Consider the following 12391-nt stretch of genomic DNA (forward strand, 5'->3'; position numbering starts at 1 on the left):
TGTGAATGCCCACTTCGTCAGATGCATGCTTATGCTCCAATACATTTGTTAGTCTTTAAGGTGCCACAGGACTCTTTGTTGCTTTTTACAGATCCAGACTAACAGGGCTACCCCTCTGATTTTGAAGATCGTATTTCTCACATCAGCAATTTATGCTAACTATGATTGGCTCTCACCTATCCAACCAGGATGTGAAATTAAAACCAAACTTTGTATAGTTGTGACTGGCAATGGCTGTTATTGTATAGATTCAGGGGACTCCAGAGGTCTCAGCTGTGATGGTCTATAAACTGAACGCTCTACTGTGCTCTGGTTTAGAAAATTGTCTGCATAAGGATGCCTGAAAATGGTTTTCATTTTGTGCTCATACAAACTATTCTCTGCCACTGAAAAAATTAGGAGGCTCCAAAAACCATCTAGCTCTACACATACAATATGATGGGGGCTAATTTAGCTACAACTAATCAGGAAAGAGATCTTGGAGTCATCATGGATAGTTCTCTGAAGACATCCACACAGTGTGCAGCAGCAGTCAAAAAAGCAAACAGGATGTTAGGAATCATTAAAAAACGGATAGAGAATAAGACGGAGAATATCTTATTGCCCTTATATAAATCCATGGTACGCCAACATCTTGAATACTGCATATAGATATGGTCTCCTGATCTCAAAAAAGATACCTGGTATTAGAAAAAGTTCAGAAAAGGGCAACTAAAATGATTAGGGGTTTGGAACGGGTCCTATATGAGGAGAGATTAAAGAGGCTAGGATTTTTCAGTTTGGAAAAGAGGAGACTAAGGGGGGATATGATAGAGGTATATAAAATCATGAGTAGTGTGGAGAAAGTGAATAAGGAAAAGTTATTTACTTGTTTCCATAATATAAGAACTAGGGGTCACCAAATGAAATTAACGGGTAGCAGTTTTAAAACAAATAAAAGGAAGTTCTTCTTCACCCAGCGCACAGTCAACCTGTGGAACTCCTTGCCTGAGAAGGTTGTGAAGGCTAGGATATAACGGGGTTTAAAAGAACTAGATAGATAAATTCATGGAGGTTAAGTCCATTAATGGCTATTAGCCAGGATGGGTAACGAATGGTGTCCCTAGCCTCTGTTTGTCAGAGGGTGGAGATGGATGGCGGGAGAAAGATCACTTGATCATTTCCTGTTAAGTTCACTCCCTCTGGGGCACCTGGCATTGGCCACTGTCAGTAGACAGGATACTGGGCTGGATGGACCTTTGGTCTGACCCAGTATGGCTGTTCTTATGTTCTCTCTGAAAATGGTTAATCAATCTCCTACTGGAATATTGAATTCTGTGCTCAGCAAAGAAATACTTTAGAATATGGAACTCTGTCCAGATTTCACTGAAAATTGTTCTTGGTGAAATATATATGTCCTTTACTGATAAGGCCTGCATTCTCAATGAACGTACTGTTTCTCCGTAGTCAAAAGTGACCTCTTCCCCTTACTAGCATTAGCACTACTTTAAACAACTTTCCTTTCTTCTTCTCCTCATCATGTAAAGATTATGCCAAAAGAATAAGTACTGAAATCTCAACTAATGGAGGACTCACCGCAAAAGGCAATAAACTGCAGTTTACAAAATGTTTTCTTTAAGATACACAAACACTAGCTACTTTGTGTATCCTTTCATCTTCCTCCAGTGTTACAAGGTTTCGCTTTGCAAAGTGAAAAAAAATGCCTCAAAGCAAGCATTTCTAACAAAGAAACTAAGTTTAAACTGCAAGAAAATTGTTGAGCTAAAGATGTAGACAAGATTTTCAAAAATAGAAGCCTAACTAGAGGCTCCTGGATACATATTTGGAAACCTGCCTGATTTTCAGAAATGCAGAGCACCCAATAGCATCCACCAAGGTTGATCTATTTTTAAATGTTACTGTCTAATAGATTCATATTGCTGTATTTTCACTAGGATTTCACAGAGTAATGAATTGTTAGTGTTAACTTAACCAAAGGCAACAAGTTTCAGATCTAAGGGCTTGTCTACACAGGGGCAGCAATGCACACTAGATGGGTGTGAATTCTAACGTGCAACAACATGTTGCATGCTAACTGGCCTGCTGGTGCACACTGAAGTTCCCTAGTATTAACATAATACTGTTGAAAGTTTATCTTATCAGGAAACTTTTCTCTTAGATATTGGCCCCGAAAAGTTAACTGATATAGCCAAAGTTACTAGTACCAAGTGACTTCTGTGTATTTTTTGTAACGGGATTTAATTAAAAACAACACACAACAAAAGAGACTATAACTGGTTTAAAGCAAAGCTTAAATTTCAAAGCAAATACATTTAAATTTACATTTGCCCTGAACATAAAATGACTTATTTTTTAAACAGTTTATAATAAAGGGGTTGAAAACATGTTATATTTTAAAATCTGAATGTTATCCTGGCAGGTCAGATTACTAAGTGCTAAAGAATAAATTAATAAAGAATTTATAATTCAGAAGCGAAGCATATTTATATTACATCACACAAGCTAAATAGAAGTTTAAAGTTCTGTTTTTACACTATGCAAGTACCACCAAATACTTCATACTTGCTGCTCCTCTCTGTTTGCTACTACCAGTAGAAGAGAGGACTTTTTTCAATTGGTATGACCATCCAATGTTAAATGGAAATATATTTTTTTTAAAAGTTAGGTTTCCAAATATGCTTTTGTTCAAGTGAGTTAATGTAATTAAGTATAAACTGCACTGACTTTAAAATAACTATTCTTAAAGCGGGAGTACAGAAGTGCTTTAAAAATTACTTTAAACCCCTAAATTGATGCAAACTAGACATTAATTAAAAAAAAATCCATCTCATTTACTTGCCATGTCCTGAATTGATAATCCTCTGCAACTCCTGCATAGTTTTTAGGCACTAGGATGTCATCAATTTGCAAACAGGAAAGAGAGAACCCTGAACCCAGGACTTGACAAGTAAACAAAGGAAAAATTAAAGGTGTTTCTTTGACTATTTAGTTTTTAAAAATAAGTATTTTGAAGCATGTGTACAGTCAAAAAATTATAAGTTGCTATATACACTTAAAAAAATTAGAGTTCTTTATAAACATACAAAATGATTGAAGATGGAGCCAGAGTATTAGTCTCTCTAAAGTTTACAGAAATGCACTAAAGTTAGTGTACTCATCTTAAACAGTAACTTGCCTTAAACACATACTTTGCAATTGTATGTCAGGGATAAACTACACCAATCGCATTACTCACTGTAATTCACACTGGCAATATGCACACTGTAGATCACCCGCTGAACAACCCACCCTTTACATACTGTTCTGCACAGTGACCACAGGCATAAGCTAGAGAAGTCTTGGTATCAGTCTATACATAAACAAGTTCTATTAACCAAGAATCCGAGTTTACAACTCACACAGACACAGGTTATCCATAATTTCCGGGAGACTGGTGGTGGGCGGGGGTGCTGTGATTAGATCAAGCTGTCCCAGGAAAAGAACGAAAAAAGCGTAAATAGTAATTACAGGAGTAAAGCCCTGGTATCCTTTGATGGAAGGGTTTGTTTTTGTTTTTAAAAAGTTTAAATGGTAATGAGACACGGAAGCTTTTAATAACACATTCTACCTATAATAAACTGCAACTATTCATGAAGTTAGAAAGTTTGTAAGCAAGCCTTTTGTAGGCCAAGCTTCCCTCAACTACCCGCTAAAAGAAATACATTAAAAAAAAAACCCACACACCTTCGGTTTACAGCGTAGCTTCTCTTCAGTTACTTGCTCTGAACTCGCAGCCCTCACAAACCAAGTGGGTCAGACAACCTCAGTCCTGCCCACAGATGCAGCCTTCTCCCCCCGTCCAGGCTTTGAGCTCATCAGATTCTCTACTAGAAGAATGTGGACCCTATTGTTTCCTTTGAAACGCCCCAGCCAGCATCAATGGAAAACAAACAAACCGCGTGGAAAGGCCGGGAGCAGGGATACCTTCACCTTGAAGAGCAGTGGGCATTTCTTTCTCCAGCAGTTAGAGACCGACAAACGCTAAAGTTTACAAGCACCTAAGCTCCATCAGCGCTGGACGCCACCTTATCAGCGAAGGGGAGTCCCCAGGTCTATGGGGAATGTTTAGCAGCTAGTGTATACGACCCAAGGTATAAAGCAAGGCAACCACTCAAGACAATTTAAAAAAAAAATCCTCTCACCTCCACCCATCTCTGAGCTTCAGCAAAAGCTACATCGCAGCTGCCCTCGGCATCTTCTCGCCCCTCCATGGCTGGGAACCAAGAGAAAAGGGGTGGGGAAGCGAGAGATCAGTGGCAACCCCCAGCAACGCCGCCGCTCCGGTGGGACTGGAGCTGGAGACAGCCTCCGGCGCTCCGCTAGGGCTTTTGAACGCTCCCGTCAGCTCCTCCCCGCCCCCTCCCCGGGAGTTTGGGAAGGCTCCGAAAACCACAACAATCTGAAGAAGCCGCTGTCTCCAGACCAAATCCGCGTCACCCCGAGGCAGCCAAGCGAGGGGCGGAGAGGGGGGGGCGGGAAATTTGGTTGAACCGCATTTCTCTCCCCGTCGCCAGCACCCCCAGCATGTCAGCCAGCCTCTGGCAGCTGCTTCAGCCCTGGGGCCGCGAGCCGCCGCCTCCTCTCCGCGGGGGAACGAAGTCGCTACGCCCGGGTTAGGGGTTCAGCTCCGCGTGCCCCGGGATGAGTGTCCGGAAAGGCCGGGGCTGGGACGTGCCCGCCGCAGCCCAGTTCCCCCGCTGCAGCCTAGCTGGAGGGGGGGCGCGGAGGGGCTCCCCCCACAGCCGGAGCAGCGGGGCCCTGACTGGCTGCGTGCGCCCAACCCGCGCCCCGCTTAGCGGCTCCGACACGCACCGGGGATAGCTCCCGACAGCTGCACCACCCGGCGCCGCTCGCCACCCACAAATGCCGAGCGGGGACTGAACCTCGCCCGGCTCTCGCTTTCCCAACCGCGCGGCTCTTACCTGCCGCTACTCGCCCGGACCGACTCTCCCCCGCTGCAGCGCAGTCTGGCGGCTCCGCTCTTCACGCCCTGGCTCCGAGCGTCCCTCCCTCTCCCGGGACGCAGCGGCCCGACCCCACCTGGCGGCAGGTAAAAGAAGCGCCCCCGAAGGACGCGCCGGCCTCGCCTTGGCACCTTGGCTGGGCCGCGCCTGCGGTGCTCTGTAGCGCCCCCTCTGCGCGCCGAGAGGAGAGGGAACGGGCTAGCGGAGCGAAGCGGGGATAGCTCCCGAACTAGCCCGGCAAGTAGCCTTCCCTCCCCCCACCTTCAGCCGAGTGCCCACGTGGAGAGACCCTGAGTGCCCTCCAGTTTACTATAGGCACAGGGCGCATCTTTCTCCTAAAGTCCTTAAAAGGAACATCAGCTTCCCTTGCGCGGCTTGGAGAGCCACAGAACCCCTGGGGTCTTTCCTAAGAGCAGGGGTGTGCCATTGCCTCCTTGGCCAAAAAAAGTCCACCCAGCCCAAGCACTGCCGGGCGGGGCTCCAAGCACGGATTATTTTGTTTGGATTCCTTTCGCTTGAAATGGTGCTAAATTGTTAGCTACTGTTAAACCCTCATCCACTCTTCCAAAAAGCCCAAAGTGCAGATGCGTAGGGCCCATGTCAGTTATCACCAGTGGGAGCTGAGCTAGGGTTAGGATACAGATTGCAATGATTGTTCCTGTTGAATCTGAGAGAGTAAGGACTTTTGTGGCAGTCCAAAGGGAAGGGGAAGGCATTCTGTATTGTCTCTATGTCAGTCACTCCCTGTATTGTCTCTAAAGGCACAAGTAAAAATGCCAGAAGCAAGATTCCAGTATCCTGGGACCACCACCCCCTGCTTTTTAAATGGAGAGGTTTTTCCCTTGTAGCTCTCATTGATACATAGCGACTCTTTGAACTCCTCCAGTTAGAGTGGACACAGGGTCAGCCTTAGGGAAAATGGTGCCCTGGGCGAATTTGTAATTTGGTGCCCCTAGACTCCGTGAGCACCCCCCTCATTGCCCTTGGCCCCCATGGCTCCTAATCACCTCTGGGTCCTGCTGCCTCCCCCTAATGCTTAATTTGAATTGAAAGAGATGCCAGGGCTCAGTCCCAGCATAAATTAAGCACTGGCTGGGTGGCTGGAGAGTAGTAGCTGCTGAGTAGGCGCCCCGCTCTGAAGGCAACACCACCGCCAGCAGCAGCGCAGAAGTAAGGTGGCATGGTATATAGTGTATTGCTACCATTACTTCTGCACTGTTGCTGTGACTTGAGGTTCCTGCTGCTTGGCCTGCACGTAGGAACTGCATCTTGCCAGAGCCCATGGCTCTCCTGGAGCCCTGTGGCCACTCCTGGCTCACCAGGGGTGCCATTTCAGATTGGGGGGACAACTTTATCCGTGATTCCAGGGGCTACTTAAGCCCCTGAAAACTGTTTTTTTAGCAGATAACATCTTAGAAATTAGCTGACCAAAGCTCTGTATCTAATTCCTATAGAAAGAAAGGGGAAATACATATACAAACACCAATTAAACCATATTTTAAATTTATATGCAAATTTAGAACAATCAGGAGATAATACAGGAAGATAGCCCAATCCCAAGCCTTGAAGTATCAGTTCTGGAGCTTTAACAATCAATTGTTTTTCACTCCACTAAAAACGCATTTACTTAGTTTTAACATACTCAATTAAGGATTTTTTCCCTCTTTTATTAAGAAGGGGGAATTTATTTTTCTAATTATTTTGGCATTTATCTGATCACAATCATATACGTGACTCACTAACGTTTGACTCCATCATTACTATTAGTATCAGTCTTGGAACCACATTTATTTTTGTACAAATTTTAAGGTATTTTACAGATATAACTAAAAGTACAATTTGAAAATAAGCAACCTTCATCTTCCTAGTACAGGGGTGGGCAAAGTTTTTGGCCCAAGGGCCACATCTGGGTATGGAAATTGTATGGCGGACCATGAATGCTCATGAAATTGGGGGTTGGGGTGCGGCTCTGGGGTGTGGCCAGAAATGAGGAGTTCAGGGTGTGGGAGGGGACTCTGGGGTGCGGCTGAGGGGTTGGGGGTGCAGGAGGGTGCTCCGAGCTGGAACCGAGGGGTTCAGAGGGTGGGAGGAGGATCGGGGTTGGGGCACGGGAGAGGGTCAGGGGTGCAGGCCCTGGGCAGCGCTTACCTCAAGCAGCTCCCAGAAGCAGCGGGACCTCGGATCCTGCTCCCCAGCGGAAGCTTGAGGGCTGGATTAAAATGTCTGGAGGGCTGGATGTGGCCCCCGGGCCGTAATTTGCCCACCCCTGTCCTAGTGTCTAAAGTTATGTGTTTAGCTAATTTATTTTTAAGCTGGCACTGCTAAGGTTTGTACAAGCTAAATTTACATTCTAGAAGGATACTATTAGTAGGTTGTACCACTTTAAATAATGAATGACAAAGCACAATATGGTAATAAAAGTAATAATGATAATTACTCCAGCCAGGACAGGTTAGGCATTTTAGAACTCACTACTCAAAGAATTAAACTCACTACTCAAATAATTAAATTTAAGCATAAGAGAGAAATAAAATTATGAAATGCACAGACCAGTCAAAAAATAAAATAAAATAACAGTACTGTAATCCTTAATGAACTTTGAAAGAATAAAATTACAGAGAATATATGTGCATTGCATATTTTGAAAGGAAGTACCAAGAAGTAACAACAATAATAATAATAATACAAAAGTGCATGTGAGAGGGATTGTGTGTTGGGGGGATTGTGCAAGGGAGACTGTGTGTGAGAGTGTGTGTGTTTTGGGGGAGTGTATGTGAAACAGAGTATGTGAGTGTTGGGGAAGTGTGAGGGAGCGTGCGTGTGTGTGAGCATCATTTTGAGAGAGTGTGTGTTGGGGAGTGGTGAGAGAGAGCATGTGAGTGTGTTGAGGGGAGTGTGTGAGAGAACGTGCCTGTGTGTGTGTGCATGTGAGAGACAGTGTGTGTGTGCCTGAGTGAGTGTGTCAGTACGCTATGTCTTTAAGAAAGCACTCAGAGTCAGGAGCGTAAAGGCTTGTTCAGACAGCAGCAGCCACTGGCAGCTCCCACTCCAGACCCAGAGAGGCAGCAACACAGACAGGTTCCCCCTCTCCTGCCATCCAGCTCAGTGGAGACCGCGTACATGGGTGGGGGGAGGGGCAGACCCCAACATCAGCCCTCCCCTCCACCCCTGCTGCTCTGCACAGCAGACAGGATGCTCCCAGTGATCAGCTTGGCCAGGAGAAAGTGGGGGAACAGGAGCAGTGGCTGCACAAGGCAGTGGAGTAGGGGGAGGAAGGCCATCCCTGTTCCAAAGGAGTCACCTGGCTGTTTGTCCAACTGCCCCCCTGCAGCTCGGGTTCCTTTGCCCTCTCCAGATGCCTCTGCTCGCCTGCCGACTGTCTCTGTAAGCCCAGCTGTCTCTTGGTGGTCAGGTGGGACTCAGGCACCAAACGCTGTGTACGGAGTCCTCTGGAGCAGGGTCTGGGCACCACCCAGCCCATCTACCCCTAAGCAGGTCCTGAGTAGACATTTTCCATTTCTTTAATTTATGTTATATTTCATACACTTAATCATTAGTGTAATGTTGTGGAGGTGAGGGTTTTAACTATTGATATCTGAGGAAGGGGGAGGGCTTTTTGCTACTTATATTAGGTAGAATTTGAATTCTGTACTGGAGTCTGAACTGCTCATTTTATACACACAATGATTACGGTGCATGTTCCAGTAGCAAGCTTCCCTACAGTTTCACCACTATGCTTCAACCCTGACCTATAGGAATCCCCTTAAGCGATAGAAGGGAGTTAATTTGCTTGGTGTGTCTACTAAGGATATGTGTACCCTGCAATGTAAGGTAGGGGTTAGTAGGTCTTGAGCCCATGGACCCTGGGCTGGAAAGCCCAGGGCTTGAGTGTCCACACTAATTGGTGATCCTAAGGTTTAGACTTTCTGGACCCAGGCCCCAAACCCATGCTCCAGCCTCTAAACCAGGGGTCGGCAACCTCTGGCACGCGGGCCAGGCCACTTTGTTTACCTGCCATGTCCGCAGGTTCGGCTGATCGCGGCTTCCACTGTTCACAGTTCGCCAGTCCAGGCCAATTGGGGCAGCGGAAAGCGGCGCGGGCCGAGGGATGTGCTGGCCGCTGCTTCCCGCTGCCCCAATTGGCCCGGACCAGCGAACCGTGGACAGTGGGAGCCGCGATCGGCCAAACCTGCGGACGCAGCAGGTAAACAAACTGGCCCGGCCCACCAGGAGGCTTACCCTGGCGAGCCCCATGCCAGAGATTGCCGTCCCCTGCTCTACACTGTAGTAAGCAGACCTGAATCAGGCCACCATATCACAGGCTTCTGAGCTCCCTCCCTAGCTGTGGCCACTTGCTGGCCTGAGTCAGACAGAATTGTATACAGACAGAAGGTGAGTTTGGGCTCGAGCTCAAAAAGGAGCCCAGTCTTTCATTGCAGTGTAAACATATCCTCCGTGATTGGAGTCTGCTGATACTGCCAACAGTAATACACGTCATAATGTCCATTGATCTATTTTGCCCCTCTACCTTCCCCTGTCCTGCCCACATATTCTCCTTGCTGTTTCCTGACCCAGTGATTCTATAATCTTTCCTCTCTTCTCCCAAAATCTTCTATAGTTCGACTTTCCACTTGCTCCTGAATTTGGCTCTCTAGGGTGCTGTGCTCTGGTCTCTGGGGTAACTACATACAACTGTTCTAGCTAGATCTATGTCCAGAGATGTCCCTGGGCAGTTTCCCTACTGTTCTTCTATAGAGAGCAGGCACATTCATTTGCCACTCCAACTGGAGGCTGGTGTGGGGATCAAACCAAACTGCTCATTTCCAGTTCAGCAATTTGCAAATCTACCATTGTATCAGAAAACATGTTCATCTGGGTAAAGGGGAGATCTGTATGTAGAATGGTGGTGTTATTTGAAACCCTGTATCCATTAGAAAATGTGCAATCTTTTGGGAAATCGTTGTTTGAAATTTCCTGACATTTAAAATTACCTTAAAATTACATGTATGCTATTTTTTGCACTTAATTTTCAGTTACACTTTTTTAACATAGTTTTTCTATATGCAAAAAAGTTTAATTGGTGTTGTATCTCATTCATATTTTGCCAGTGGCTGACAGAATGTTGCACATCCATCAAGGTTTTAGATTTAAATACATTTAAGAACTCAGTTGTAAACCAAGCATAAATAGTAATCATTTAAAGCTAGATCTTACAAAGTACTGTGAATCCTCAGCTCCTATTAATTGTTAACAAATAGACTAACTCATGATAGTATGGCTAGTCTGAAAGCAGTAAAACTTCCTTAGATTAAAGTTTTTGCAGTATACATAAATGAAATCCATACTAGACGCACAATATTATTGTTAGGAGAGAGAGAAATTCCAACAATTTTGACTGAAATATGTTTGCTTGTAAAAAGCGTACTTGGATTTCAATCAGTTGCATATTGAAAAAAATCAAATTGCCTGCCTCAAGCTATTATGAGCTTCTTTCTAATATATCTACTGTGAAATCTGATCCCTTACATTCAAATCTATGATACACAAATTGGATTTTTAGCATACCTATTCATGCTTCTGTTTGACTAGCATTGGTACAACTTCACTAAAGTTAGCAAATTGTCCTAATTCACAGATCATAATTATAAATGTAATTTTGGCTGCTCCACAAAATGTATTTGATCTATGGCTGTAAACTAGATCAAGGTTTTAGATGCACAGGCAACATTTCTCACAGAGGCTTTTTATGATGGTAACAGGGTAGCTGGTAGAAAATGGGGCATTAATAAACAAGTACCTGATGTGTCACTTTCCCTCATTTCAAGCTGGGTGAACAGCAAGAGGTCTGTAGTGGGACGACAGATAATTTGCACCATGTAAACCAAATACAAGTACCTGCATCTGTTCATTTTCTAAAAGATTTCTTTTCTTTATTGAAATTCTCACTCAATAAAAGACCAGTTTGACAGTCTTTTGGATCAAGCTGCCTTTTATACTGCATGTTGGACACTTTCTCTTTGCTGGCAAACCAGACATGCTACCTTTGCCCATATCGCCCAAGCAACTTTTTGGGAGAGTGCCACAGTACACTCCCCCAAGAACACTCACCACAGAACAACTAGGTTGCCATTTTAAGAGGTAAAGCAGTTCCATCCCAGTCATCACACATGGGGAACACAGGGCAATAGCAGTTTATATACGCTGAGATTTTGAATAGTGAAAGAAACTGGCATTGATGCCACACTAATAGGACAAAGGCTCTTGAGGCAAAGGTGACTTAAAACATAGGGTAAGATTATGGTTTCAGCAACTAACAGATAGGATACAACAGGGTGCTTCAGGAATGAGTGGAATCAACTAGGTAATGCCATCTAGAGGTATACCTTCTTTACCCAAAGGACCAGAATAATACCTAGCCAGAAACTCAGTTGTTTCAAGCCCTAGGAACATCTTTTGTTGCAGCAAGCAGTAAAAGGAGAACAAATGGTTCCTACACTTCACCTGTGCCACACTGAACTCAGTAGAAATAGCTTCACTCAGGCATCAGGTCAGAAACAAGCTTTAGGGTAATAGCAGCAGTGGCCCTAAACACCTTAAGGGTGAAGTTGCTACAAGCAATGTGGCAGAATTTAGGGACATTGATTCATGGAACAAATTCCAACACAAGAGTATTCTCTAGGTTTGCTGAACCATCTTCAAATTTTCTACACTCAGAATTTTGGCTTTCTAAAGGGAAGTTCACATGCTTGTGTTGTTTTGGTTACTGTAATATTTACAATTATTACTGATATGTCTCTTCCAGTTACATTACATGTAGCAAAATGCAAAAATTATGGTACAGGAGGAAAAAGGTACAAATATTACAGAGCTGTTGCAGGAATCGAAGCTGAAAGTCCAAATTGTTTAATTTCAAACTTACCATTGGCTCTGGACAATGAAATGAGAGGTAGTAATCTATGTATGGATTCAGATAATGTATTGTCACCCACTAGAAATATGTCACACATGGTGATTACAGAGTTGATACTCCTGATAGTTCTCTTATGTGAAGCAATTTCATGGAGTAGGGGCTTTGTACCATTACAGCTAGAATCATTATGCACTTGTGCTGTGTGACACATTTCTGTAGCATGACTTCTGCCTATGGTAGGTAGCCATTTCAGATTCCACTACCAATGAAAAATGCAAAGCAGTTTTCTTTCACAATCTGAGTGAAATGTATGTTCAGGATGGAACTAGGGGTAATAAACAATGAAGATGATGCCACACTGTGACAGAATGTACCCCTGTATTCACACCCTACACTATTGTAATAATCTTTGTACAAAGTATGCTGTGACAATGACAGACTGGTCAAGCAGTGAATGACCCATACCAGCTTAACAGGA

This window comes from Trachemys scripta, chromosome 1 (assembly GCF_013100865.1).
Source record: "Trachemys scripta elegans isolate TJP31775 chromosome 1, CAS_Tse_1.0, whole genome shotgun sequence".
Lineage (NCBI taxonomy): Eukaryota > Metazoa > Chordata > Testudines > Emydidae > Trachemys > Trachemys scripta.